The 27,926-nt window shown below is 42.9% G+C and overlaps 1 long non-coding RNA gene across 2 annotated transcripts; it reads left to right on the top strand.

Moving 5' to 3' along the window:
* Positions 1-14,169: 14,169 nt before the first annotated feature.
* On the top strand, positions 14,170-22,330 carry LOC115086039. Of its 2 annotated transcripts, none has more exons than XR_003855026.1 (3): positions 14,170-14,281; positions 15,454-15,545; positions 21,421-22,330. It is a non-coding gene; the product is annotated as an uncharacterized LOC115086039 (long non-coding RNA). The 2 variants fall into 2 exon arrangements; XR_003855025.1 differs by having other exon boundaries at positions 15,451-15,545.
* The last annotated feature ends 5,596 nt before the right edge of the window (positions 22,331-27,926 follow it).

Here is a 27,926-nt window from a genome sequence, read left to right as displayed (position 1 = left end):
AAGTCCAGTGGGGGTCCGGAATGACCTCCTCCATCAAATCGTTTTTGTCTATGGCCGCCGCCATTTTGCGGCGGCCATTTTGAAAAATGGCGCCGGCTGAAGACAACACGATTCTATTGAGGGGGCCGTTCCGGACCGCTGCCGTTCTGGACCACCGCCGGATCCCCAGGTAATTTAAAGCATTGGGGGGGGGGGGTTCGGGAGGGTGGGGATTTAATTTAAAGGGTCGGGGGTGGGTTTTAGGGGGTTTTAGTGTGCCAGTTTTCCTGCCCTCCCCCTTCCCCCGATTTACGATTTTTTAACGATAAATCGGGGGAATTGGTATTGTATCGTGGCCCTAACGATTTTTTGACGATTTAAAATATATCGGACGATATTTTAAATCGTCAAAAAACGATTCACATCCCTAATAAATAACTTTCTGTAAATAACGTCTATTACCATGATATCACATTAATAAATGATGTCATAGATATTGTGTCAGAGTACCTTACTCTCTCATTCCCAACATTTGAGTACTTTTATTTGCAGTGCACATGAAATCATAGCATCTCTGCTTACCTTCAGCTGTAATCACAGTAACAGCCCTCATTCACATATAGGATTCACCTTAGGTCAGCAATGTATACAGGAGCGGCCTTCTCCTGGAGACCTGGGTCCCGTCCACAGGACTCTTCCTGTCCAGCAGGGTCCCGCCCACAGAGCTCTCTCCCTCTCTGGGAATTTAAAGTGGTCCAGGCATTTAGCCTAGTTCTGCACAGGTCAAGGAGGAATAGTAAGGCCACTCCTTCATAGGGAAGATTTAACTGTACAATTTGCAAAAGGTTTTGTGTGTTGGTTGCTAATACTAAAAATGATGTTGTATAGATAAACTATGCTGTACAATATGGTGGAAGAGATGAGTTAATGTTCGTGTGTTCAAACTGCATATACAAAATGCATGTGAAGTATATGAACACAGAGTTTACAGGTTCTGAAATCCTAGTAATAATGCAGCTATAACATTCTGTATCCTTGATACAATGAATTAATATCCAGTCATTTCCAGTGAATGTTAAGACAGTAGAGTGGAAAATAAATTAATGGCAAATCTATGTATTGAACTTTGGTAAAGGACAAGGGGCAGCTCTTCAAACATCTAAATTTTTACAGACATAATATCTATAGTTGTTTTCTAATTTTAATTATTATTTTATATTTTATGCACTAGCACTCTGAGGTCTACTGAGATTATAGTATCTGATTAAATCTGATATAGAAAGTATTATTTTCAGTAAAAACAATTAGAGCAGCAATAATAGTCCAGTTAAATCCTGGAGTGTATTCGTCTACCTTTTGGATGATTTGGTCTTATTCTCTCACTTTTATTCTTCTCAAGTCACCTGAGGCCTGCACACTCTGGAGTTCTTTCTGAATTCTGATCCTCCAGCAGGGGAGGTGGAAATGTCCTCACCCCTCTGTATTTAACTTTGGCACTAGTGGTTGAATGTACTGTATGCATAAGCCATCTTAATTAACTGTTTCTGATTCTACATTCAAATACACTGCTTTCCCCTTCTTCATTCTCAAACAGTTCTCACATGTGACTGGGATTGTAAAAGGCAACAATCTTAGCTCCAGATTCATCAAAATTCTAGAAATATTGTGGAAATAGCGCCCATGATATAAAAGGGGGCATGGTTAAGATAATTTCCCTGCTCCCGCATCGGTAATTTCTGCAATACTTGCTACATTCATCGCATGCTGAGTAATCCACTGCAGGTGATTTACCGACCAAAAAGATTTTTATCACAAATGGCAGGTAAGAGAGAGAGCAAGCAAGAGAGAAAGCAAGAGAGAGAGCCTCTGTAGAGACCAGTCTGTAAGTTTGCAATTTATACCACTGGAAGAGGGAGCATTAGTAACGTGGGGTGAGGTTTGGGGAGTAGGGTAGGTTTTGGGGTCAGAGGTACGAACAGCAAAGTTGACATCAGTGAAGATTTTCTGTCATTTGGAGTGATGAAAGGTAAAAGAAGATTAGATTTATACAATGTACTCTCTATTTAGCTTGATTGCAGCTAGGTAGAGAGTGCATCAAGTTAGGTAGAGAGTACATTGTATAAATCAATTCTTCTTTTACCTTTCATCATTCCAAATGACAGAATATCTTCACTGATGTCAACTCTGCTGTTTGTACCCTCTGACTGTGTATGAAAAACTGCCTCCCAAAACTCACCCTGAGTTATAGTGCCCCCTCTTACAGTTCTCTCTCTCTCTCTCTCTCTCTCTCTCTCTCTCTCTCTCTCTCTCTCTCTCTCTCTCTCTCTCTCTCTCTCTCTCTCTCTCTCTCTCTCTCTCTCTCTCTCTCTCTCTCTCTCTCTCTCTCTCTCTCTCTCTCTCTCCACATTACTTATACCTTTCCAGAAGCTATTTGATCCTTGTATGTCTTTCTTTAATATGCTGTCCCCCAGATTTCTAGAGCTGGAAGCTGGAGTATTACACTTCTGATCCTGACAGAGAGGATTTTGATAAAAATATCAGTTCTGAGTTGTGACAACTGGGATTTCTGTCATTTCCCAGGAAAATGGAAGCCAGGCTGAAAGGTACTTATTTTGGATTCTCACTGAAATAGAGTAAGCCCTGTCTAAAATCCATAGTCTTCCAGGCTAACAAACTGCAATAAACTGTGCTGTTCTTCATTTTAAGACATACAGAAAAAAATCCTCTTGACTGGTTTAACTGAAATGCAGAATAAAAGGATAAGTTCTCCACATTCGGCTTTCTCATTTCTAAGTACTGAACATCTTGCAAGCAGTTATGGTTACTTTAGCAAACACTTACAGTATTGCCAAGCAAAAATGCATTTCATTTATACTGAATACATTTCAAAAGTCAAGCAGAAAAGATAGCAGACAGAAAGCCAAAGGATAACTCATTAAATAATGACTCAAAAACCAGGATGACAGGTAGAAAAGTCTAATGCATTGCAGAGATGAGTTCATTTCAGTTGTTTCGGTTGAGGGAGTGGGGCCAAACTAGCTACTTGATGCACTAAGGCTTTTCTCCCATTCTATGTCTATGGGAAAATACCTTGATGAATCAGACCCCTAGGAGTCTCTGTAGTTAGCTGTGTGACTAGCAAGACTAAAGGACCTATGCACTAAAGCAGTGATGGCCAACCTTTTGAGCTCAGTGTGTCAAAATTCATTAAAAAACAGAGCATAACTCGGGTGGTGTGTCACTTCTAGAAAAATCCATAATTGTGATATTTGTAGCTCTAATAACAAGAAGTTATAATTTTAATATATGTACTGTATTTATTAATAAAGCAAAAACAAATAATTCTTTACCTTGCCTGCTTAGTGACTTTTTTGTTGCTGAATTTCGTCGGCTAAATCTTCAATTAAAACACTCTCTCCCCCTCCACCCCCCCCCCCTACACACACACACAAACTCTTATTCCCCTGGATTTTCTCATACACACTCATGCTCTCACACTCACTGGCTCCCTCATATACAAACACACACACACACCCAGGCAGGATCCCATTCATTTTCACACCACTCCCGCTCCATCCTCCAGGCAGGCACCAATTCATTCTCACACACACAGACCCCCAGGCAGGCACCTATGCATTCACACACACATACACCCCCAGGCAGATTCCCATTCATACACATGTACACACTAAAGGCAGACCCCCCTCTCTTTTGCCAGCAACCTCGGAACCTCTCTCATTCCTCTGCTGCCACTGTCACTGATGCCGCATGGCTATTGGGGATGTTGCTATTCTTGCACATGCCCAAAGATTACATGTGCCAATCACTAAAAATATATTTTTTTTTAACCTTTGCTGTCTGATCTTAGTTTTCTAATTGGTTGGTCACAGGCTTTTTTTTTCCACCTTCCCTTTATTTTTTTTTGCCAATTCCTTTTATATTGTCTTTTTCTGTTTCTTTTCTCTCCATCTTCTTCCCTCAAACACAGTCAGGTTCTCATTCTCACATGCATTTCTCTCTCTCTCACACACACACACAGGCTCTCACTGTCACATGCTCTCTCTCATACAACCATTCATACACACAGTCTCTCACTGGCACATGCTCTCTGACTCTCACACACAGGCTCTCTCTCACTCCCACATGCTGTCTTGCTCAAGCACATGCAGTTGGCGCAGCCGATTAAAAAAAAAAAAAAAAAAAAGGCTCGTCGCAGCGGATAAAAAAAAAAAAAATCGATAGTCCCGAAACGCTACGCGTGTCAGCAAAAACGGCTCGGCGTGTCACCGCTGACACGCGTGTCATAGGTTAGCCATCACTGCACTAAAGCTTCGCATGTACACCAAGGCTTCTTAGTGTGTGCTATAATAGCATGCTATGCAGACACTAAACCATCCAGAAAAGATGTTAGCAATGTACATGCTGAGATTAACATGCATGCCTTTGTGATTGAAGGAATGTCAGATGCAAAGTTTTAACAGGTGCAAGTTAAATAGCGTGGCATGATCTCCTCCACACACTGGTTAGTGTGTGCTCTTTGAGACCTAATTTTTGACACCTGCCTCTGACCAAGGGTTAACATTTTAGTTCTCTTTCTATATGAAGGGCTCAGCTACCAACATGCATTGCAAATTTCAAAATGGAGAACATATAGCAGGAGTGCTAAAGGAATAAGAAGAGACACAGAGGAGAAGCAGAGAATGCAAGAAGAGTAGTTCAAAGAGAAGGAGAAAAGGAGGGGGTAGAATGGACAGGAGGAGGAAGAATACGAGGGAGGAGAGCTGACAGGGCCAGTAACAGCAGAAAAGTCAGGCGCAGTAAAGGACAGCAAGGAGGCTGGTGCACCCAAGCCACTTCAGATCTAAAACCACCCTAATGGGCCTGCCAGAGGAAAAGGTAATCCACATGTACCGCTTAAGTTCCGAGGCCATTAGAGTCCTCTATGGAGTTAAAACCTGCCATTGATCCTTAGACAGCCAGGCCTCATGCCATATCTGGGCTTGTAAAATTGTTAGCTCTTTACATTATCTGGCCTCTAGGTCTTTTGAAACCACAGGGGCTACAGTTGGTGGGATGGAGCAAAGCACTTTCTTTAGATATTTTCACCAGACACTGATATCCCTCCACAGATGTATTGGGGTGTATATTCCAAATCCCAGTCAGAGGCAACAACATGACCTCAAAAGGGATTTTTATTACATTGTAAATGACCAGCCTACCTGACTGGTGCACTAGATTGCATGCATGTAGTGCTTTTGCCACCTTGTGAAAGGAAGGGGTGTTTAGGAATTGGAAATCCTTTCATTCCCTGAGCATGCAAAGTGATGTGTGAAGTTCATAAGTGAATTATGCCAAATATCCAGGGTCCTTCTTTATCCTGCAACACTCCACCCTCTTGGACCATTTTGAGGAGGGCTGTTATGGCAGAGGGTGGCTTCTAGATAAATACTCCTTTATTTTATCTACCCTTAAGAATCATACATGCTGTCTCTTTCATGCTTTACAACCAAACCTCTACACATTTCACCCAGCATAGCCATGCAAATCTAACAAGGCCAGTATGAGATAATTTTCAAGTCTGAAACCAAGTGTAGAATAGTGCACTGCATATATCCTGCACATATGTAGTTATAGCACTATGAAGCACTGATTACTGAACTTGCCAGAGAATTATCCAGCACAGATGACATCATTCCTGGAAGGATGGAACTAAGTTTGTTATTCTAACTGATAAGAAGAGGCCTGTGGCCTATAGTGAGAGCAAGCTAAAGTACACATGTTAAAATATATATCGATTGGCTATTAAAGGTAAAGGGTGTGGATTATGCAGATGACTGATAATAGCAGACCCCAGACCCTTTATAAGCTGATGCACACGTTAAGAACACTGAGCAGATTTTAAACAGACCTTGTACACCTTTGCTTGTACTAAATTCTTTCTGTATTTTTCTGCTCCTAGAGGAATTATCCGCCTTCCTCTATATAATTACCTGTATTAATAAACCCCTTTCTTTATTACCGTCTGAAGCTGGTATTTATTCTGTAATTAGACACAGGGGACGCTCTTCTTTTAACATCTGGAGGCACCGCTGGGATTCATAGGAAAGGATTTGCGCCCCTTTCCTGTGACTTACCGGCTACAGCAGTTTGCGGACCTGCTTAAAGCTTTTGACTAATTAACCAGTTCCACTTAGGGTGACCTGGGGTCATTAGCGTACTTTAGTACTGGCAAGATCGTGAAGTGAGTCCGGTGGCTGCCACGGAGGTCACCATTAAACTCTTCTCACCTTTGGATTCAAGACGTTGATCCATAGGGAGAAGTCCTTCAGTTCATGATTGGGTACGTATGGGATTTAATTTTAATTTTTTTTAAAGAAAAAGTAATTGATTTGATTAATGTTTCAGTTATCTATGTCTTCTCTTTTATTTTTTACTATAGTTTGTTAGTCTGCCAGACCTAGTTTAACTTGTAGTTCGTGCTTCTTTTGAATGACATTCCTTACTGTCTGTGGAATCTGCTTTCGAGTACTTTTTTTTTTTTTTCCCAGCTATGTGTGTGTATACCAACGAGCTAATTTAGCAGGTTTTGTTCTGTATTATTTCAACCTTTCAGACTTTCACTTCAGTTTGGTGTTCTCGTGCAGATTTTCTACTCCCCCTCTCCCCCTCCCTTTTTTTCTCTCTGATGTTCCGTTTATTGTAGTTGTAAACCTTCTGCATTCTTTTCTCCTTTGCCTTCACTTTCTTCCCTCTCTCTCTGACTGTTTAATTTGCTCTGTTTAAATGCTGTATGTTTTTCTACTTTCTCCCTTGCATTTCCTTGCTTCTGCTTGCACTTTCTTTGTTTCTTGAGGCGGGAGACGCCTTCCCCCCCCCCTTGCATTCCTTTGCATTCCTGTGCCAAGTGGCGACCGGTTTCTTTGTCTGGTGTTCATCCTTCTATCTGCCACCTCGCTTTCCCTCCTCGCCCCTCCCAACTCGCCCCTCCCTTGTCTCTTCTCCGTGCATGTTGGGTAATTGAGTTTTGCTTCCCCCCCTTTAGTTTTGTCCTTTTTTGGTGCTGTGCGTTGTCACGCCCCATCCCCCTGCACATTCCTTCCTGCTTACGTCAGCGCCTGCTCGTGTCTGGCTTTTTTTTTGTTTCTCCTCACTTTGGGCGTTGGCTCTACACCTCCCCCCCCTCCCTGCCCTGCTTCGTCCTCTGTAAACGCATTGCATTCTGGTTTTGTTTTTTTTTCTCTCTCTGTGTCTTTCTCTGCCTGTTTGTCTTCTCCTATTTTTTGCTGTGTTGATTTTCTTTCACTTTCGTTTTCTTTGTGTGACTGGCTTCCCTTGTTAGTTTAACTGCAGCTATTACAGTTTTCTGGCTTCATTGCTCATGGTCTGTTCTTTTCTTGCCTGCTCCCTTCCCCCTCTCTGTTCCGCGCTCACGGAGCGATAGGCGTGCGTGAAAGAGTTGGTGGTAGCCCCCACCGCAGTGTATCCCCTGTGACCGCATTGAATTCTGGTCTTCTTAGTTTTTTCTCTCTCTGTTTTTTTGTGCCTGTCTATCGCCTTTACTGCTGGCTGATTCCAGGTTTCTGGTTTCCGGGAGGCTGAGAGATCGCCTGCTGTGTTAATTGCTGTTCGCTTTGCATTTCCAAAGGGCTTTTCTTCCGCCCACTGCTCTGTTCTTCTTTTACTTGTGCTGTCTTTCCATCACTGGACTGCCCCTACTAACTCTGACCTTAAAGAAAAAACTGGGAGAAGTTACAGCATCAGAGATTATTTTAACTGATCTTCAATATGTTTTCCACGTACATCCAATGCTCAGCTTAGTTCTGACGCTGTTTCTACTGTTCTCTGTGATTCCCCTTCCGTAGTTTACGCTCGGCATTTCTTGCTGCTGAGTTAAGTGCCTGGGTTATTTGGCCGTTAGTGCTCGTGCCCCACCCTTTGGAATTTCTTTCTTTGCTCAGAGAACGGAGGTGATCCCCCCTCCCCTTTTTCTGCCTGCTGTCATGTTACAATTTGTGGCTTGTTAGCACACAGATACAGAACGCAGGGGGAGCTTCAGCCCCCCCCCTTCTCCTGCCACTGAATTGCTTACTTTCCTTTATATAACAGTTTTTATGCCTTCCTGCCTGCAAATGTTCTGTTCCTTTTTTTTTTAGCTCCCGTTAGTTTCTGAACCACTTTTGTGATTTACAGTTACTTTCCTTTAATTATCTGTTTGATTTCCTACCTTTGTGCTCCTCTGGGATTTTTTTGGTGCATGATGGGAATTGCAGTTTTTGCATGGAAGTTGACTTGCCTACTTTTAGCATAGTTACTGAGCCCTGAATTTTGGACATCTACACTGCTGTCCTTCTTTCTAGTTAACTGTTCTGGTTTTTTTTTCTTTGTTCTTTGTTTCAGATGAGAGGCGCAGGGCAACTCTCGCCTTTCCCATCCCCCCAGCCCCTCCCTCACACATTCCTGTATCGGGGGAGAGCGGACCCCATCAGTCTGCTTCGCCCCTATTCGCCCCCCCTCTCTTCCTGTAGTGTTAAGTTGTGAATTGAGAGCCTCAGGTACTGGCCTTGCCTCCTGGGATTGGTAGTCATTTTCTTGTGTCTCCTCCCACTCCCTTGTCCCCTTCCGTGGTGCTTGGTGGGAAGTGAAGTTTTGTTTCAAGCTCCTTATCTTAGTGCCTCTCCGTGCCTGTCTGTCATGGCTCATGCTGAGTCCTCTGGCGGCTGACGTCATGACACCCCTCCCTCTGCCATTCCCTTTATTCCTGTGTTCACTGCTTATTCTTTTCTGTCTGCATTGCTCTGGCCCGTGCTCTGTCTTTACTTGAACATACAAATACACCAATAAATAACTCTTGAACCTTGTGAGCTCTCTCTCTCTCTTTTTCTGTTTATTATTGTCCTCTGTCCTGTGCTATCCTTTCCATTGCTCCCAGCTCTGCCTGCACAGCTGACTTTTATGGCATCCTCTGCTAGGACATATTTTCAGGATACTACACGCAGGTTATTTCTTGGTTTTAGGTATTCTATAATTCTTACATTTTATTTGCAACAGCTATATTTTCTAAGTTCCGCCCCCGCAGGGCTTTGGCCAGTGCTGAGGCCATCCCTAGTCTCCCTCTCTGGTGGGACAATTTACAGGGTGCCGCAGATTTGCAGCGTTTCCTTTCATCCTCCTTGCACTATGCATACTGGATATTTACTGTTTTTAGGTTTAATTAAATTCTTACCTTTCATTTGCCTATGGCCACACCAACATACACATACACAATCAAAAGAGACTCCCTTTTAATACTTTGATCAGTTTAGTTTACTGGAAAGCGTACCCTCCCCTGCACTTTTAGTTTTTTCCTTTCTCTATTCATCCCTGACCAATGTTTGTATAGTACTCTTTCCTACAGGAGTCCGTGATCAGTTGGCATTGAGGGCATTATCTGCTGCAGTTTGCAGGGATCTGCCTTCATGTTTCAAGCTCACTGCTTGTCTCGCTGTGTGGTGACGGAGATAGGGTTTCTCACAGGAAGGTGATAAAGGCTGTACGTGTGTTTAGTTTAACCATGGATTAGCAAGGAATTGACCGTTACTAAGACAATTCATAGTTCTTGGGACATTGAGTAAAATTTGAATTCTTTGGCAGTCAGGATTCTGTCTCTTTCAAAGTATACAGTGCTTTGGTCATTGCGCTGGCATACTTACAGTACAGTCCTAAGTCTTTTCTTGCACACTGGAAAATTGCCCTTATGTATCAGTTATATGTTCTAATTAATGATGTTTCCTCCTTTCACAGAGGTGAAGGTTTTCCCCTGCAGCGCAAGAGTTATCCCGGTAACAATGATTTTGTCATAGGTCTGTCTTTCAGGAAAAAAAAAAAAGAGTGTAAGCTGAATATTAATGAGCACAGCGCCTCCTAGTGGCACAGCCATATTAAAGAACCAACAGTAGCTTTATGACTGCAGTTTGCTGAATTCATATCAGGATATTTAGTTTCAATTGAGCTGTAATTCCTCTAACCTTTATCTGTTCTCAGATTTTATGTTTCCCCAGGTCAATAGTCGTTGGACCATTTGAAGATTACATTTTCTTCTTTTTCTCCGTTTTTCATTGTTTTTCATTTTTCAACTGATTGTTTTTTGCTTTTCTTTTGTTTTTATTCTAGATCGATCTAGACATTTTCTCAGTACTTTTTCATGCTTTTTTTTTGGCCTACCTTTATTTTTGATCAGGGGTTTGAGCTCATCAGAAGTAAACCATGTGTTTCTTGTTTGTCTTCTGTGTTCTGATGAATGAGTGCCGTTGTGTGTCAAAGTTTAATGTTCTTTGTGATGTGATGTCTGTGGTGAACTCTTCTCCCTAATTAATCTGAATTTGTTTTGCTCTTATGGTAGCTTCTGATCAAGTAACTTACCTACTGTCGAACTGCACGGCTCTGTCTCCTGTCCCTGACGCGCACTAAGCTGAATGACCTGTTTTCCCCCATCTGCATCATTGAATTCAAAGATTATCCTGACTGGGACTGTGAACTGTTTTCAAAGACTGCCATCATACATCATATTCATTGTTTTTGTCTTGCTCAGATGCTGTTTGGACCTATTTGCAAATTGCCATTATTTGGACAGAATTAATGCTGGTTTTTCTAAATTTTGTAGTATCTTCCTTGTCTAACCCCAACCTCTTATATCTTTATATGATTATGTAATATGCTTTTCTTCACCCATTACCCTTGTCTATGAAAGCTGCCTTGATTACATTACCCACATACTATATCCCACTGATTGCTCTCTTAGAACGAGATATGCCCCAGTATGGTCAAATGTTTTCTTGAATCCCTTATCCCTGGACAATGTTTTATCCACTATTGGGCCTACAGATGCTTTGTCACATGACTGCACTTGCCTGATGTTTCAACAGCCCTTTTTCTTTGCCTTCTTTTATTTGTTACTATCAGTTTGCTTTTGTATTTCCAGTTTGGTATTCACTTTTTGCATTAACATGTTTATCCTTCTTTGTGCATTATAACTTTGGAATGGCATACTCCCTGTATGCACCACTGACCCGAATTGTAATGCTTGCATCACAGTAACTATAGATGGTACGACTAAAACTTCTACTCTGCTATACAAATTCCCTTATGATTGTGAAGGGACAGTTACATACCGTTCTCATAATTCCACACAATACAGTGTATGTGCATACAACCATTACCTGTTTTGACCCTACTGAAGTCCCTGCCCAACAATGGATACAAGTCCATAAATGAGACACTCCTCAAGATTTAGTTATGACATTTGCCCTTTGACTCCCTACCGAAAGGTCGGTTTCCCTCATTTTTAAGTATATTCCCTACCCGCATTCTGGGATGTGACCTATAGATGTGGTAATGATTTGGCTTGGCCATACACGCTCTTATCCTTTAACTATCAGGTTTTTCTCTGGATCTCCCCTTTTCTTATGTGCATATATATTTCTGCTACATCAGAGTACGTTACATTCATGCTGTCCTATTTGCTGTAAGCTATTTCTAGCATTTTCCCACTCGTCTTACTGGTGGTACCTCTGCATCTCTTTGACTTATTCTTTCTTCTGCAGCCTGTACCTATAGTAATTACTTTGCTGGCTTTTTATATTCCAATATCCTATTCCCTTTATACTCTGATTTCTCTGTAACCTTTTTGAACATTTCTTCCTGTAACACTTCCTTTCAGATTTTACCTGGAGTTTGTTTATACCCTCTCACAAATATTTCCTGGTAGTTTTATGGCCTTTGTGCTTATTCTGAGATTGATCTCCTTATAGAAATTTACCCATTCTAACTGAGGCTTCCTCTCACAAGGATATGCAACTGTACCTACTCCTACCTATGACCAGAACATGCCTTATGTTTTTGTTGTTTTTCCTTCTCCTCCTTGTCCATTTTAATGGATTACCTCTTCATGTTTTCTCTGTACCTTTTAAGAAGGATGTCCAACTGCTCTGCTAGGTTATCCCTCTTGATTGCTATATTGTGACCCCCATGTGCAAAAGCACCGATCCCATCTCATGTAAAGCGCAGTGGATATTGGCCCATTCCATTGTTGCAACAAAGTGCATTCATAGCCCTTACACAGTATTACACACTATAGTTATAGGCAATTCTTCTTGTTTATCTCAATCTTTTCTCAACTATACCATGTAAGCTCAAATGGTAAATTCTCATTGGCTCAATATTGTAACCTATTAGGATGGCTCTTGGGGTTATGGAACTCCAATTTATATGTTGAATCGTATTATAAGATTGCAAGCTGTTGTTGAAATAATTACTAATGAAACTGCTAAAGCACTGAGAATATTAGCCACTCAGCAAAAGGGTTTTTGGAATGTTATTTATCAGAATCATCTAGCATTAGATTATATACTAGCTGTAGAAAGAGGATTATGTGGTAAATTTAACCTCAGTAACTGTTGTCTTCAAATAGACGACAAGGGTGAAGTGATTGAGGAAATCACTCGGAACATGATGTCTATAGCACATGTACCGGTGCAAACCTGGAAAGGACTTGATGTCAGTGATCCATTTGGATCCCTTGGCTCATGGTTTTCTAGTTTAGGTTCAGGATTCAAAATTCTAATTGGCTCCATGTGTACAATTGCCTTACTTGGGCTAGTTGTTTGTCTCTGCTTACCATGTCTCTGTATCTGCCTACGAAGATGCCGTGATCAAGTTTCTGCAATGCTGGTAACACAGACTAGCACTCGGATCATGCTTAATCAAGCTGAAACCTTGAACCTGATGCTTTTGGATTCTCATGCTGACACTGCATCATTCCCCACCACCTGTAATGACTATCTGTGAAAAATGAGCATATCGGTACGAAGACGGGTAATGCCTCTCGCCAGTAAGGAGTAGCCTTAACTAGGCTGGGCAGCCTAAGACATGGCGATATGTGACTCAGATAGGTATGAAGGGTTCTTAGCCAATCACCCTTCACAGGGGGATATGTAGAATAGTGCACTGCATATATCCTGCACATATGTAGTTATAGCACTATGAAGCACTGATTACTGAACTTGCCAGAGAATTATCCAGCACAGATGACATCATTCCTGGAAGGATGGAACTAAGTTTGTTATTCTAACTGATAAGAAGAGGCCTGTGGCCTATAGTGAGAGCAAGCTAAAGTACACATGTTAAAATATATATCGATTGGCTATTAAAGGTAAAGGGTGTGGATTATGCAGATGACTGATAATAGCAGACCCCAGACCCTTTATAAGCTGATGCACACGTTAAGAACACTGAGCAGATTTTAAACAGACCTTGTACACCTTTGCTTGTACTAAATTCTTTCTGTATTTTTCTGCTCCTAGAGGAATTATCCGCCTTCCTCTATATAATTACCTGTATTAATAAACCCCTTTCTTTATTACCGTCTGAAGCTGGTATTTATTCTGTAATTAGACACAGGGGACGCTCTTCTTTTAACACAAGCTAGCATTCACAGACACACTATCACTAGCTACTAATCATACATTTGTGATAGGTGGGGTGGGAGGAAGAGGGGAGAGGTGGAAGGGACTAGGGGATTTGGTAGGCATGATACCCTCAAAGAAAAGTTGTATGCATGGTAACCAGAAAATTGACACCTTGGAATCTCAGTGCAGCTCAGTTTTTCCATGGCTTTCTTCTAGGTTTGTTTGGACAGGTCCCCTGATGTAGCTCCAGCCGAAACATCGATGATCAGCATCAAATATGGAATACAGCGATGTCAGGATCCTTACATCAAGGACCCTGACTTTTAAGGTTTGGGAAACTGATAAGCACGGCACGGCAGAAACTACCATAAGCTTGCTGGGCAGACTAGATGGTCCTTTTCTTCCGCCATTTCTATTTTTCTGTGTTTCTATATTTCTATTTGATTCGTGGCATGCTGGGAGTATTTTTATAAGTGTGACCTAGTGGTTAAAATAAAGAAGGGGGGAGGATAACACTTTTTTTTTTGTTAAATAAAATAGCTGAGAAGTTGGCTGTCAGGGTGTTTCAGGGTTCCCATGCTCAGCTCTCAGTAAAAGTTATCAGCTGATTAGGGCTGTCAGAGCCCCTGCTGGAACCCAGGAGCTGCTGGAAACTGTTAGTGTACCGTATCCATGGTAACCCAAGTGCTTCCAGCTGAGCTGCCAGGACGGTTGTTGCAGTTGGGATTCCAGTCAGAGAGTGGCAGTTGGGAGAGACAAGAGCAGAAGGGAGTTTATGTCCCAGCTCTACCAGAGTCTGCTTAGAAACTTTTAAAAGCAGTAGAAAGAAAGCACAGAGAGGAAGGCACACACCAAAGAGTGTATGGGTATTGAGTGTGCGAGTGTATACAGAGAGTTTTTGTAGTAGTGGTCGGTATATTCCAGATAAGAGTCAGGATAAAGACAGTTAATCCTGTAAGAGTAATAATTTTGGCTGCAGCACGTGTGATTTTAGCAGCCATTGATAGAAAACTCATACACTATCTGAACCCGATAATTGTGGCTGTGAAGTGAATTTCTGTTCACACATCCAGTTATACCACTGTGTATATCCTTGCTATATCTCTGTTTCTCTGGTATCAAGGGGATCAGGAGAACAAAGTTCATGAGAGGAGTTTATCTCCTGAGAGGACCTCTGCTATATGATAACTGGATCCTTGGTGAAAGGAGAAACAGACAGTCTCAGTAATCTGTGACAAGATGTCTGGCAAACTAATATATTGGGTTTAAGGATCAATTTCCCTAAACTATTGGTCAAGTGGCTGGTAAGGTAAATGAGTACCAGAGCTCCACTGTATAGAGTGCAGTATTTTAAAATAGCATGTTATAAAATTGGCGGGTCGCGCGCATAAGGGGGGGTAAAATTGTGCAAATTCGCGGAGCGACGCATCGCAGGCTTCCCCAGTTCCCTCCCAGTCCACTCCAATTAAGGAGCAGACTAGGAGGGAACTTCCGTACCCCCTACCCTAACCTCCCTTCCCCTTCCCCTCTCCTCCCCAACCCCTAATCTAAATTTTTTTTTTATTTTACCTTTTTTGTTCAACTTACTTCAGCTCCTAATTTGCGTGCGCTGGCAGTCGGCCGGTGCAAGAGGCTCCAAGACAGCGAACAATGGTGCTGTCCCGGCCTGCCCCCCACTCCGCCCAAAACACGCCCTCCGGCCCACCCAAGAGGCCCGGCACTTGAGCGTGTAGCGGCCTTTACACATGTGGCCGGGCCTTTTAGAAGATTCACCTGGTGTGCATAAGGCCCGGCCACGCGTGTAAAGGCCAGAATTTACAGGGGTCGGGTATTTAAACTCTGCCCTTATGTGCATATAATGATGGTCAGGACATAAGGTTTAACTTTTGACTGGTCTGTTTGATGCGCTAATATTTAAAATTTAAAATTTAAATTGGATAATCATTGAAAGGTCCTGTGGTTGGCAGTTTTGTGCTAAAATTGAAAAGTTTTTGGTTCTGGTGATGTGAACAATTTTTTGCTTCTTCAGCAGACATGGGCAGGGTGGACAGTTGTCAAGGAGTCAATAGGAATGATGTATCGCAGCAAAGCAATTTTCCAGTCTGACCTATTGCTGCGCACCAGGTACAGTGACACTGATCTTAAAGACTGAGCATGTCAGAGATTTTCTGAGTATTCTCCCTGAAGGCACTATCTGTGAAGAAGGGCGCTATTTGAGCTCTTTCTTTCTAGGTTTTGACTTTTCCCAAACACCTTTTTTGCTGCTGCCCATTCTACGCTGACACTGTGCCAGTCACACAATAGAGGAAAGTATCGAGGCAGCACAGTATCAGAAAAGCTCTGTGTCAGAGAAGACTTGCTTGCTGTTCTCTTTTTATCTTTGTGGTGACTGGAGGCAGACTGGAGAGTCGCTTGCAGAGTTGGTACTGTTGTTATCTCAGCCTGGGCAGTGGGCTGGGCACAAGGTGAGTACTAAGGGCAGGCCAGAGACTGAAGCATACCAGGCTGTGTTGTGAAGCCCGTCAGTGTCAGAGAACTAGTGCACAGGCATACAGTGTGACACTCAGTGCAGCAGTTTCTCTGTGTTGTCCCCCCCCCCCCCCCCCACACACACACATTAGCGTGGTTACCGGCACAGTCAGTGGGCATTATGGTATCGCTGCAAAATGTTATATCATTTAATCTTCACATCCCCAATGAGAGAATCAATCACACCAGGGATAGGCAAAGGCAGAGCAGATAAAGGAAATGCTTTCAAAATTAGTCAGGTTGGCAATGCCAGCAAGAACCAAAAAAGTAGTCCAAACCGATTTCTTCAGCACTAATAAGGCAGCAGAAGCCAGCTTTATCCAGAAGAAACTGACATGTGGAGATGAGCATGTGCCACAGCAGAGTGCAGATGACACTGAGCATGTTACACTCCAATCTGTTTTTAAAAAGAGAGAAAAGGTAGCAGTAGATTTTTCGCAGGCAGAAATTAGCAGCAAAATGAAAAGGGCAGCAGAACAGGATTGCCCAAAAAAAGCAGCACACTCTTCATTCTTCACTAGAGATGATGATTCAGATGAAGAGTCTTTTCTTGGCTTGACTGAATCAGAAGATATAGAAGGTGTTGCGCTCGGGGGTGGACCCTTGTCCTATGGCAGTGGAGAACTGCCTCATGGTAGGGACCAGGAAGAAACTGCCCCCAGGGGGCGGAGCACTGGAGGAGACAGAGGCTAGGTAGAGCTTCACCACTGGAAGCCCAAGGTCCCCTTGGGAGGAGCCCGTAGGGACCCAGGCCGCTTGGACTTAGGTGGGCCTCGCAGGGTCTCCTGGGAGAATGGAAGACTGGCGTGCCCACAGGCAGAAGGGGAGCACGCTCAGGTTCAAGACTGGAGGTCAGATGGAACAAGAAGGACCAGAAGAGCATAGGTGATGACAAGGCTAGGAACAGAGCCAGAATCTAGAGATGTGGTCAAGCAGGCAGAGGTCGAAGTCTGGGAATCAGTCAGATGAGTAGCCAGCAAAGCAGAGGTCAGGTACCAGAGGTCAGACAAGGTCACAGGCAGGCCAAGGTCAGAAGGCAGGCAGCAGGCAGGCAAGGTCGAGGAACAGACTGGAGTCAGGAGGCAGGCAGCAGGCAGGCAGGTCAAGGAGCAAGCCGAGGTCAGTACTAGTGAGACAGTCCAGAGGTACTACCTGGGGAGATGGACAGACGAACAGGAACAGAAGGACGCTGGAGTACTAGCATGCAGGAACAAGGCAGGAACAGAACTGGAACAGAAGGATCCTGGAACGAGACTTGGAACAGGACTGGAGCAAGAAACAAACACAGTGACAATCTAGCACAAACGCCGACCCGATTGCCAAGGCAAGGAAGTACTAGCAGGGACTTCTTTATAACAGGTAATCAATCAGGTTGCGCTGTGGAGCTTGGACCCGCCCTTGGCCCTACAAGAGGCCGGGCGGTCTGCGCGCACGCGCGTAGGGGTGTGGCCAACACAGCCGAGGATGCTGAGCTCCGGCATGAGGCCTGGTGCGCAGTAGAAGGCCTGGCGACCACCGCCGAGGGACGCCAGGGCCTGGAAGCGCTTGCAGCTGCTGCTAGGGAGGCCGACCCGGGACCTGCCGTGGAACCATGAAGGTGAGCAGGCCCGTGTGCGGGCCGTACGCAGATGGGATGCGTAACAGACCCCGGATTTTATAAGATACGCGCGGCTACGCGCGTATCTTATAAAATCCAGCGTACTTTTGTTCGCGCCTGGTGCACGAACAAAAGTACGCGCGCACGTACATTTATAAAATCTACCCCCTAGTGTTTATAAACAATTCACCATTAAACTGTAGTCAGAGCTCCAACTCCTAAAATATATTGTTGATATAACACAAAAATAATTAACACCAATGATTATATCTAGAGGAGTGGTCTTTGGTGGACCTTTGTGCACTCAAAATAAAGTGTGAAGTCAGCATCTCATACTGTATTTCAAATAGATCCATATAATGTATTTTGGTGTTAAATCAACAACATAATTTTGGAATTTTGACTACTGTTTAATGGTGAATTGTTTATAAACACTGTATATATATTTATTCACCTATTGCATTTGCTACTTTACTAGTATTATACCCTTAGCACCATCATGGGGGACATTTATTTTTTTATATTCCACTTTTCACACTTTCAGCACTTCACTGGATTACATTCAGGTACTGTAAGTATTTCCCTATCCTCAGAGGGCTTATAATCTAAGTTTGCACCTGAGGCAATGGAGGGTAAAGTGACTTGCCCAAGATCACTCTGGTCTCCTGGTTCATAGCCCACTGCTCTAACCACTAGGCTACTCCTCCACGCCATCTGCCACTGCTGTCTCATGTCTAGCTGCCATGAAGGCAATTACATAATGTCAAATCTTATACTAAATTAGACACAGATCCACGCTGGCACTGGCAGACATAATAAGCAAGCGTCTAAATCAGGTTTTCTTACTGTCAAGGAAATAACCTATCTTCAAGTAGATCATCCTCGAATGCTGGTCATTTATGGAGTGCTCTCCGTGTACACCTTACATAACAATGAATAAGGTTGTAAAGCTTTGCTTCTCCGTCCCTCCTGAAGCAGCCTACGGGCGAAACATGGGATCCGTGTTGGGGGACCCGCCATTTAAAGTCTGTTTTTGTTAACACAGTGGAGTTGCCATTTTTCATTTAAAGTATTAAATATATTATGAAAACACAAGGACACACTTGATACTGCATCTTTTTTGCTATGATGCGTTGATCTTCCGGTGCAGTATATCACTCCATTTTTGTTTGTGCCTAAGATACAGAAATCACTGCATAATCCATCTTGCAGACCTGTAGTGTCCGCAAGGGTCCCCTCTGGAACCTTTGGCACAGTTTTTGGATTTATTTTTGCATTCTTTTGTACAAACTGCGCCATCATACATGCAAGTTTCGGTTCATATGTTGTGCAAACTTGCTGGAGTGACCAACCTACCACGGGAATCTTTTTTGGTATGTTTGGATGTTGAGTCATTATATACTTCACTTAAATAACCAATACTCGTTAACTGTACCCAATATTGTAGATGCTTCAGGTTGTGAATGACATTTACCACATTAGAAATTTGACCTTCATAATAGGCATCATCGTTATTGCTTTCGCGTATTTAAACTCTGCCTTATATTTAATCATGTGGTCAATTCAGTTCATTTTGAGAATTTTTAACCATATTTTTCAAAACATTTTCTTATGCATTTAAAATTGTATCCATAAAACTTCTTGTGCAAGAATAAGCACTTATCTTGATTTTACTCGATCCACATCCTTTGCTATCTTGCTATAATTGGCAAGAAGCCGATGACCCGACACTGGACCGTGTTTCGGACTGCACGGTCCAGTGTCGGGTCATCGGCTTCTTGCCAATTATAGCAAGATAGCAAAGGATGTGGATCGAGTAAAATCAAGATAAGTGCTTATTCTTGCACAAGAAGTTTTATGGATACAATTTTAAATGCATAAGAAAATGTTTTGAAAAATATGGTTAAAAATTCTCAAAATGAACTGAATTGACCACATGATTAAATATAAGGCAGAGTTTAAATACGCGAAAGCAATAACGATGATGCCTATTATGAAGGTCAAATTTCTAATGTGGTAAATGTCATTCACAAGCTGAAGCGTCTACAATATTGGGTACAGTTAACGAGTATTGGTTATTTAAGTGAAGTTGTTATTTTCCGATACAGTTGAATCCAAAACATTGAGTTCTCACTCTGCATTTGGTTGAGTCATTATATACAACATTCCGCTTCAAGCAGCTTTGTCTCTTGTCATCTAGATTCTTCACAAATGCACCAGTCCACATAGAGTATTTACCTCATTCCTTCAAACTTTGGCTGAATTCACTCTGTGTAATAACATTTTCAGTTTTCAATCCTAGTTTTTTCAGCAAATCCATGGAGTGGATACGGGAAGCCCCAGATATCACCAATTTTTATGTTGTGCAGTGTGAGGAGCATTTTATTTATTCATTTGAACATTTCCAGCATGTCCAGCTCTGGAACCGGTACATAGATGACATATTTTTTTATTTGGGTCAATTCCAAATGCAGATTGCATATATTTCATCATCAATGGCTCAACCAACAAGATGTCAATCTTCACTTCACTATGACTTATCATCAGGATGTTATCACATTTTTTGAGATCTCCATCTACTGTTTGAGTTTCACCTTTGCACCACTATTTATCGTAAACCAATTGAGCATAATAACCTTCTCAGGTTTAAAAGCCATCACCCACGACCATTTAAATGTGGGTTGCCAGGAGGACAGTTTTTAAGATTGTGCTGAATTTGTTACACAATCAAGGACTTCAATACATAGTGTGTAGATATGATATGTTGCTTTTCCCAATGGGGTTATCTGAAAAAAGTAATCAGAGTAACATGTTTACTAGCTCGATTTTCTGATCGACAACATTTACTGCAATATAAAGCTCCCTACAGGTTCAATGACATTGTGCTTGTTTTGAAATTTTTGAACATCACACAAGATTGGCACATTCTTCAACAACACCCAGTATTTGGTAGACTGCTGCTTTTTTCCTATAGAAGTGGGAGCAATATTAGAGATTTTGTGGTATCAGCAGAACCCTGTGTTTCAGTATCAGCAGATTCTTAGGCCTTAGGACATTGAGCGTGTGGTAATTGTGATATGTGTGCTGCTACCATCTCTAGAACTGAATGGCAACATCCATACACTGGCAAGAAGGTGTTTCAAACAGGTTTGGGAGCTTGCATGTCTCAATGTGTCATTTATTTATTACTTTGCCCTTTTCACTTAACTACATTGGACTGACTAGGAGGAAGATTAGAACACAGCTCATTGAGCATAGGAGCTGTACTGAGAGGCAGGATCTTCATGCCCCCTATGTAGCTCACTGTGTTGAGATGAGTCACTCTCTTACTGACTTATGTTGGACTGTTCTTGAGCAAGTTTGATTTCCCATGTGGGGTGGGGATATCAACTCATTACTGAATAGATGTGAACAATACTGGATTTTTTCTTTGGACTCCGTATCACCACGTGGGTTAAATGATATGATAGACTGGCATTCTCTTTAATGTCACTCCTCTGTTATTTTATTCATTCTTTTTTTTTTTCATTTGTCCCATGTTAGCAAGATAATGGTTGAAACCGATGATGAGCCTATAGATCTCTTTCATGCTCATGTTCCTTTAAAATGGCAACTGATAACCATGGGTGTCCTAGTCCCTGAACACCATTACGATAACTCCTGAACCCGAAATTACTTTCCTTAGGGTGTTGTGTAATTTTTATGTTTATGTTTTTATAATTGAGTATACATGTGTTCTGGATCTTGTCTGCTATCAGTGGGATCACTAATGTATGTGATATTTCCATCATTTTTAAAAAAGATTTTTCCTCAAGACTGTCTGTCTCACTTCAAAGTTTTACAATGCCATTTACTGTTTACATTTTACTCCAGGATTCTAATGGGGCTATAATAGCCGTGTAGGCATTGTTTCTTTATACTGCCATTGACATACTGAACCTGATGAAGATAAGAAATTTTGAAACGCTGCAGCATCAGGTGTTCCATGAGAAAGCAATTTATCTATAACTGGCTCCTGTGGATTTAAAGACTGTTTCGATAAGCCTATGTTTGAGTTCTACAGTCTGGAGTTGTAAGATAAGTGTCAGCTCTTTACTTGGCTTTGCCGCACATTCATAAGAAAGTTTTTATTTTCATAAAAATAAAACTGTTTTGAAAAAAATTGATTAGGTCCTGCAATACAAAGATTTATTATTGACTAGTGATTATAAATTTATTGGCACTCCCTGGTCAGAGACATAAGACACTGAGTTTGATGTGCAGTCTACATGCCATTTTATATGAGGTCTTTTTGTGCAGAGTACAAGTATGTGACATTGAATATACTGCATTGTCTTTGAGTAAAATCGTATTGTTTGATCTTGTTTTTTTTCTCTCCATAGGTTCCTCATAAGTTTGTATTAATGCCCCTAGTACCAGCATGGAGGACCTGCTGCCTCATTTCTAGCTGCCTTGCCCATTGTAGCACCCAGGGGAATCCTGCTGGACATACTTACCTGCCATGCCTCTTGTATCACCATGGGGGTCTTGTGAGCACACTCCTACCTGCTATGTCCCTTATACCACCATGGGGATCTGGCTGGCACAAATCTACTTGCCATGTCCCTTATACTACCATGGGGATTTTGGTGCTATTGCTTCACCTACCTGTATGCCTGTCTATTAATATGTATGAGCATGGGTGTTTCTTTCTTGTACTGGGATGTTTGCTTTTCCCCAGAAAAAGAGGTGAAACATTTTGGAAAAAAATGTCTCCTCCTCTCCATCTGGTTTATAGTTTTGTTTGTTCTAATCCCTCAGCAATGATCCCAAACTGTTTTTCACATCTTGGGTTTTTGTTGTTTCCACTGGACTGTTTTGTCCATAAATAAAAAATGTGAAAAAAAGACAAAAGAAATACATTTCTCATTCTATGGACTTACTGCCACATACCACCATAAAGAACTTGCTGTTACATGCCAACCTGCCATAATGTTGCTGATGCCCTCTTTTGGAGCCTTGAGGTGTTCTTCCTACAATTGCTTTCTTCTTGGTTTGTAATACTGTGGTGTTTTGTCCCCAGAGCATACATTTGAAAAGTAAAAAAAAAAGACACAGGTTTCATGACCAGAGCATAGAACTTGCTCTATATTTCTTTCTTTTCTCCAACAATCTCAGCCTGGTTCTCCCCAGGGCCAGCAGAAGCACTAGGTGAGCTAGGCCAGGGCCTAGGGCGCCAACCATTAGGGGCGCAAGCCATGTAGGGCCACAAGCGACAGCAGAGGAGTAGAAATTTGGTGGGCCATGAGCAGCTTGGCCAGCAGCTCTGGCCCAGAAAAACACATACTCGGCGGGCACAATCGATAACAAGGTAGGACTCGGGGCCGAGACCGGGGGGTGGTGGCATGACTGGGGGAGAGGTGGCGGCACAACTGAGGAGGGCACAAGGCAGAAGGTGCCTAGGGCACCTAAATCCCCTTGCATGGGCCCTGGTTCTCCCAACCTGTTGTATCGCTGATTACACTGGGGTTGTTTGTCCAAAAAAGCCCTCATTCAGAGGAAGAACTACTGTCATAAGACAAAACATGCTCAAGAGAAACCATTTCCTGTACTCAATGTCATAAGAGGTTAGTGGTAAGAAAGAACTCATGCAAAACCATTAAATCAGGAAGTATAACAGTTAGAGTACAGGTACAGGATATGGGAAGGTTATTTCTCACAGGACAAGCAGGATGGTAGTCCTCACATTTGGGTGACATCATCAGGATGGAGCCCAATCACGGAACACTTTTGTCAAAGTTTATAGAACTTTGACTGGCACCTACTGGGCATGCCCAGCATAGCACCAACCCTGCAGCCAGCAGGGGTCCCCCTTCAGTCTCTTCAGCCCGCCCGCCACCCCACGGAGTTGGGTTCGTTTACGTTTTCTTATTTTATTTTTCGCATGTACTTTTTCTATAAGACGAGACTGAAGGGGGACCCCTGCTGGCTGCAGGGTTGGTGCTATGCTGGGCATGCCCAGTAGGTGCCAGTCAAAGTTCTAGAAACTTTGACAAAAGTGTTCCGTGATTGGGCTCCATCCTGATGATGTCACCCATATGTGAGGACAAACATCCTGCTGTCCTGTGAGAACACCTGTTACAGGTAAGCAACTCTGCTTTATCTGAAAAAAACTTTCATTCTGAAGGACAAAATACTGGCAGAAAACAAAAGATGCTCAAGAATAATCAGTTTTTTGATCTGAATGTGATAACACAGAGTAGTCCAGAGATTTCATGCAAAACCAAAAAATCAGGAAATGGAACTGGTTAAGGGCAGCTAAATGATTTGGAAAATGACTCCTAAATAAAGCAGCCCTCACTACTTTCCAGGAAATCCATACCACAAATATTAGAGAAAACATTTCCATATACTGAATGCAATATCCTTTACATTTGGAAAGGCCATTCTACAAGAAACTCTAAATTCCACCCTGCACCTTGGGGACCTTTCTGCCACTCAACCTTGTTTCCATGCCCAGACCTTACACATTGATGTTCTGTTTGCCACTGTCCCTTGCTGTCTTAGGGCAGACCTAACACCTTGAAAGTCTGGGGAGGGGGCGGGAGCTGCTCTGCACCTTTCATGGTGCATTAGAGACTTGAAATCACTCTGTGCTGCTTGGTCCCTTTATCAGAGCCTATCTTGGAAGTTGTTCTGCCACCTTTTCTGCTTCATTTCCCCTTCCTGCTATCTTAGGATGCTAATGCTACTTTGGGTGCCAGTTTGCCAGTACCACTTGAAATGCCATAAAGGGCTCATTTTACTCTTGCTGGTGCCCTCTTTTGGAGTCTTAGGGTATTCTTCACACTTTTTCTGCTTCTTTGCTCCTCATAGTTTGTTATGACCATCGGTCGCAGACGGCTGTGACTGATTCAACTCACATCATGTGTTGCCCTGCTCTCCTCTCCGGGTCAACTCGCAGCTGGGGCTAGCTGCTACCACCACATACCTCTTGGTTCTCAAGGCTCCTTGTGGTGGCTGAGACGTTGCCGACCCCCCACTCTGACTCTAGGCCTTCCTAGGCACGTGCGCACGCCACCGGGCCTCCCTTTAAAGGCCCAATGGCGGGAACCTCAGGGGCGTCCCCGACTGATGACATCACAAGGTTGGGATCCATAAGCACCAGCCTTGGCCTTTGCTAATTGACTTGGCAATGAGTTCCTTCGCCTACTGGTGCTTACTCCTGTCTCCTCGGGGTAGCCCCTACGCCTTCCAGAGGTCCTGCCTGCCAGCTTTCCTGCTCCTCGGGGTTGCCCCTTGAACTGTTTATAACTACCTTATTGCTTTGGAGACTCGACTCTGCGCTTCCTCACTCCTCAGGGAAGTGCCTACGCCAATGACTGTACTCCGTGCTTCCCCGATCCTCGGGGCAGTACCTACATTTCTCTACCAGAGATTCCACTGTGCGCAGCCCCGCTCCTCGGGGCAGCTTACATCACTACTTCGGAGATTCAACTCAGGCTTACCCGCTCCTTGGGTCAGCCTACATCATCACACCAAAGCCTCTCTCGCTTCACTGTCCAGCCCCTCGGGACAGTCTCTGCTGCATTCCTCCAGAAGTTCCTGTCTTGCGCTCCCCGCTCCTCAGGGCCTGCCTAGCGCTTCTCTGTCGGAGGCTCCTGCTCTAGTACTTGCAACTCCAGTTCTGCCTGAGTACTGTGTGTCCCGTCTGAACTGTGTCTCTTGCCCCGCTCCTCGGGACACCTCACAGTACTCTCTCTACAAGCTCCTGCGATCACATGGCTGTGATGCAGGATGCTCTACCTCTCTACCACTACTACCGTATCCCCTGCTGCAGCTGACCTCACCTCCTGACGGTGAGGACCTGTGGGGCTCCTCCCCACAGGTGGCATCAACCCTCACCTTGGGCCAAGGGTCCACGAAACCCACAAAACCTAACACAGTGATTTGGTGAAATCCTACCAATGCTGGTACTCCCTTTGCCCTTTACAGAGTTGTAAGATATTCATGCCACTTTTGGTGCCACTATCCAGTCTCCTGTCTTTCTAGGTACCTTTGAGTTCTTTCTCCCTTCTGTTGATTTTTTCCCACAAGTTTAAAGACAATTGATTAGAAAACCCCTATTCTGGAGCCCAATATAGGCTATAAATAACCTGACTTTAATGACAAAACGAAAACAAATCAAGCAATAAAATCATTTTTTTTAAATTTTGAAGCTAAAAAGCAAATTGGGGTCCCCACAAAATGAATTTTGAAACAAAATGAAATTGTTCTTGCTATACATGCCTATTCACAAGTTATTTTTATGCTGATGTTCAGATTATTGCAAGTTGTGATTTTGGTCTGTTGATCCTTTATCAGAGTTTAGCCATTGTTTAACAAAAATAGCCAATTGGTCCGATACATTTAAACTTAAAGTTAACCCTTCTAACTCAGAAATTATATGGTTTGCCAGAAGGCAGTGCTTTGATCCACTTCCAGTACAACTCATGGCTGGAAACCTTATTCAGCTCAAAAATGTCATCACTTCCTTGGGTTTCAGTTCAGTTTTTTTCTTGAATTTTTCTGTGCATATCTCATACCTTATGAATTTTTTATTGTTTGTGATTTGACAGCTTCAACCTTTGTTTAGACTCCTCTGATTTAATATTACTTATTCTCTCATTTTAATTAGAATTAATTATTGCAATTATTTATTCCATGGTCTAAATTCCAATCAGATTAGAAGATTGCAAACTCTTCAGAATACAGCAGCTAAAGTCATTTTCAAGTAGGCCGATACAGAACGGTGCGCTCAGCTGAGCGTACCGTTTAGCCCTCGTTTGACCGCATGTTTTTCACGTGCTATTATTACCCTTTATACTGTAAGGGGTAATAGCGCGTGGAAAACGCGCGGCCAACCCCCCCCCCACCGAAACTAATAGTGCTCATCACATGCAAATGCATGTTGATGAGCCTATTAGTTATCCCCATGGGATACTGAAAGTAAAATGTGCGGCCAAGCCGCACATTTTACTCTCAGAAATTTTACTCTCCAGAAATTTTACTCTCAGAAATTGGGCAGGCATTAGGATCTGAGCAAGCCCAATCTCCAAGCATCTCAATCATTCATAGATGTGGACTCCTTCCAACTGGGTATTAATCATTCTCAACGGCAGCAACTGGATAACGTCAGATCTATCCGAAGAAATCAAGTTACTCTTAATGCTGAAAAAAAATTGCAGGGGGGGGGGGGGGAATTAAAAGGAATGGATATTCCCCCAACCAGGCAGTCTCTCTCCCATGCAGGGAACATAAAAAGCACAGTAAGTTGCTTCAATCTTGTAAAAATGTTCAGGTACCCTTTTCAAAGCCTACACTGCAAGCAGAAGTGGAGAGACTTCCACAGCAGAATGCCTGGTGGATTATTTTAGCAATAACATATAATTGAAGGGATTAGAAACATTTTTTTCTCCAAAAATTCCTGGAACTTTGAAATGTCTCTCATCTGTGTTGCTGTGACTCACAGTTTTAATGCTGAAATTTAATTCTCACTTCTGAGGAATATGGGCTCAGGGGGACTTTGTCTGAGAAATATTAATTCTACTCACAATGCAAACCCAAGTTGGAAAACAAAATAGCCTGTTTCTTGTATTCAAAGGAAGAACTCCCTTGGTTTCTGTGGAGAAGTCGCTGGACTGAAGGTGTTTGCAATACTCGGGCATTTCAGGAGAAATGTATGAACCCCTAACGAAGTCCAGTTTCAGGAGATTCTCACTAAATACTTTGCATATTTTTGCTAACTTGAAAACCTGCCTTGGCTGCGGGGTCCAAAGACCGAAGGCCTAATTCACTGCGCTTTTCCCACATGAACACAGGGGAATAAAGCCTTACTTATGAGAATCAGGCCTCTTCAGCGGGTGAGGGTCCTTAGCAGAGTTGATGGAGCGCTCTGACTGCACAGGAGTTATAGAGTGAGTTGTTCTGTGAACACTTGCGAACCTTGCTTGTGACAAATCCTGCAATATGCACTTAAGCCGCCTCTTCCACTAATAAGGAGGCACTAGGGACTCTCTATTGTCCCTAGTGCCTCCTTTTTAGTGTGGTGCCTAATTTAAATAGAGAATTGCATGCCCAAGAGGAGTGCCTGGGCACGCGTCGGGAGAGCGGGCGCTCAACATGGAGCGCTGGCCCTCCCGCAGGTTTTTTTTGAATCGGCCTGAACAAGAGATAATATGATCATGTTACTCTACTGTTCCAGGACTTAAAATGTCGCCTGGTTTCACTTTGAATCCATTTTAAATAGGATGTCCTGTTTTTAAGGCATTACGACACAGAACTCCCTCTTACATAAGGGGGAGTTGTGTAACATTCATTCACTTTAATCGACTCAGTAAGAACTGCTGGTTTTACCTTCA

This window comes from Rhinatrema bivittatum, chromosome 2 (genome assembly GCF_901001135.1).
Source record: "Rhinatrema bivittatum chromosome 2, aRhiBiv1.1, whole genome shotgun sequence".
NCBI classification, from domain to species: domain Eukaryota; kingdom Metazoa; phylum Chordata; class Amphibia; order Gymnophiona; family Rhinatrematidae; genus Rhinatrema; species Rhinatrema bivittatum.
This window is presented reverse-complemented; position numbering and strand designations above follow the sequence as displayed.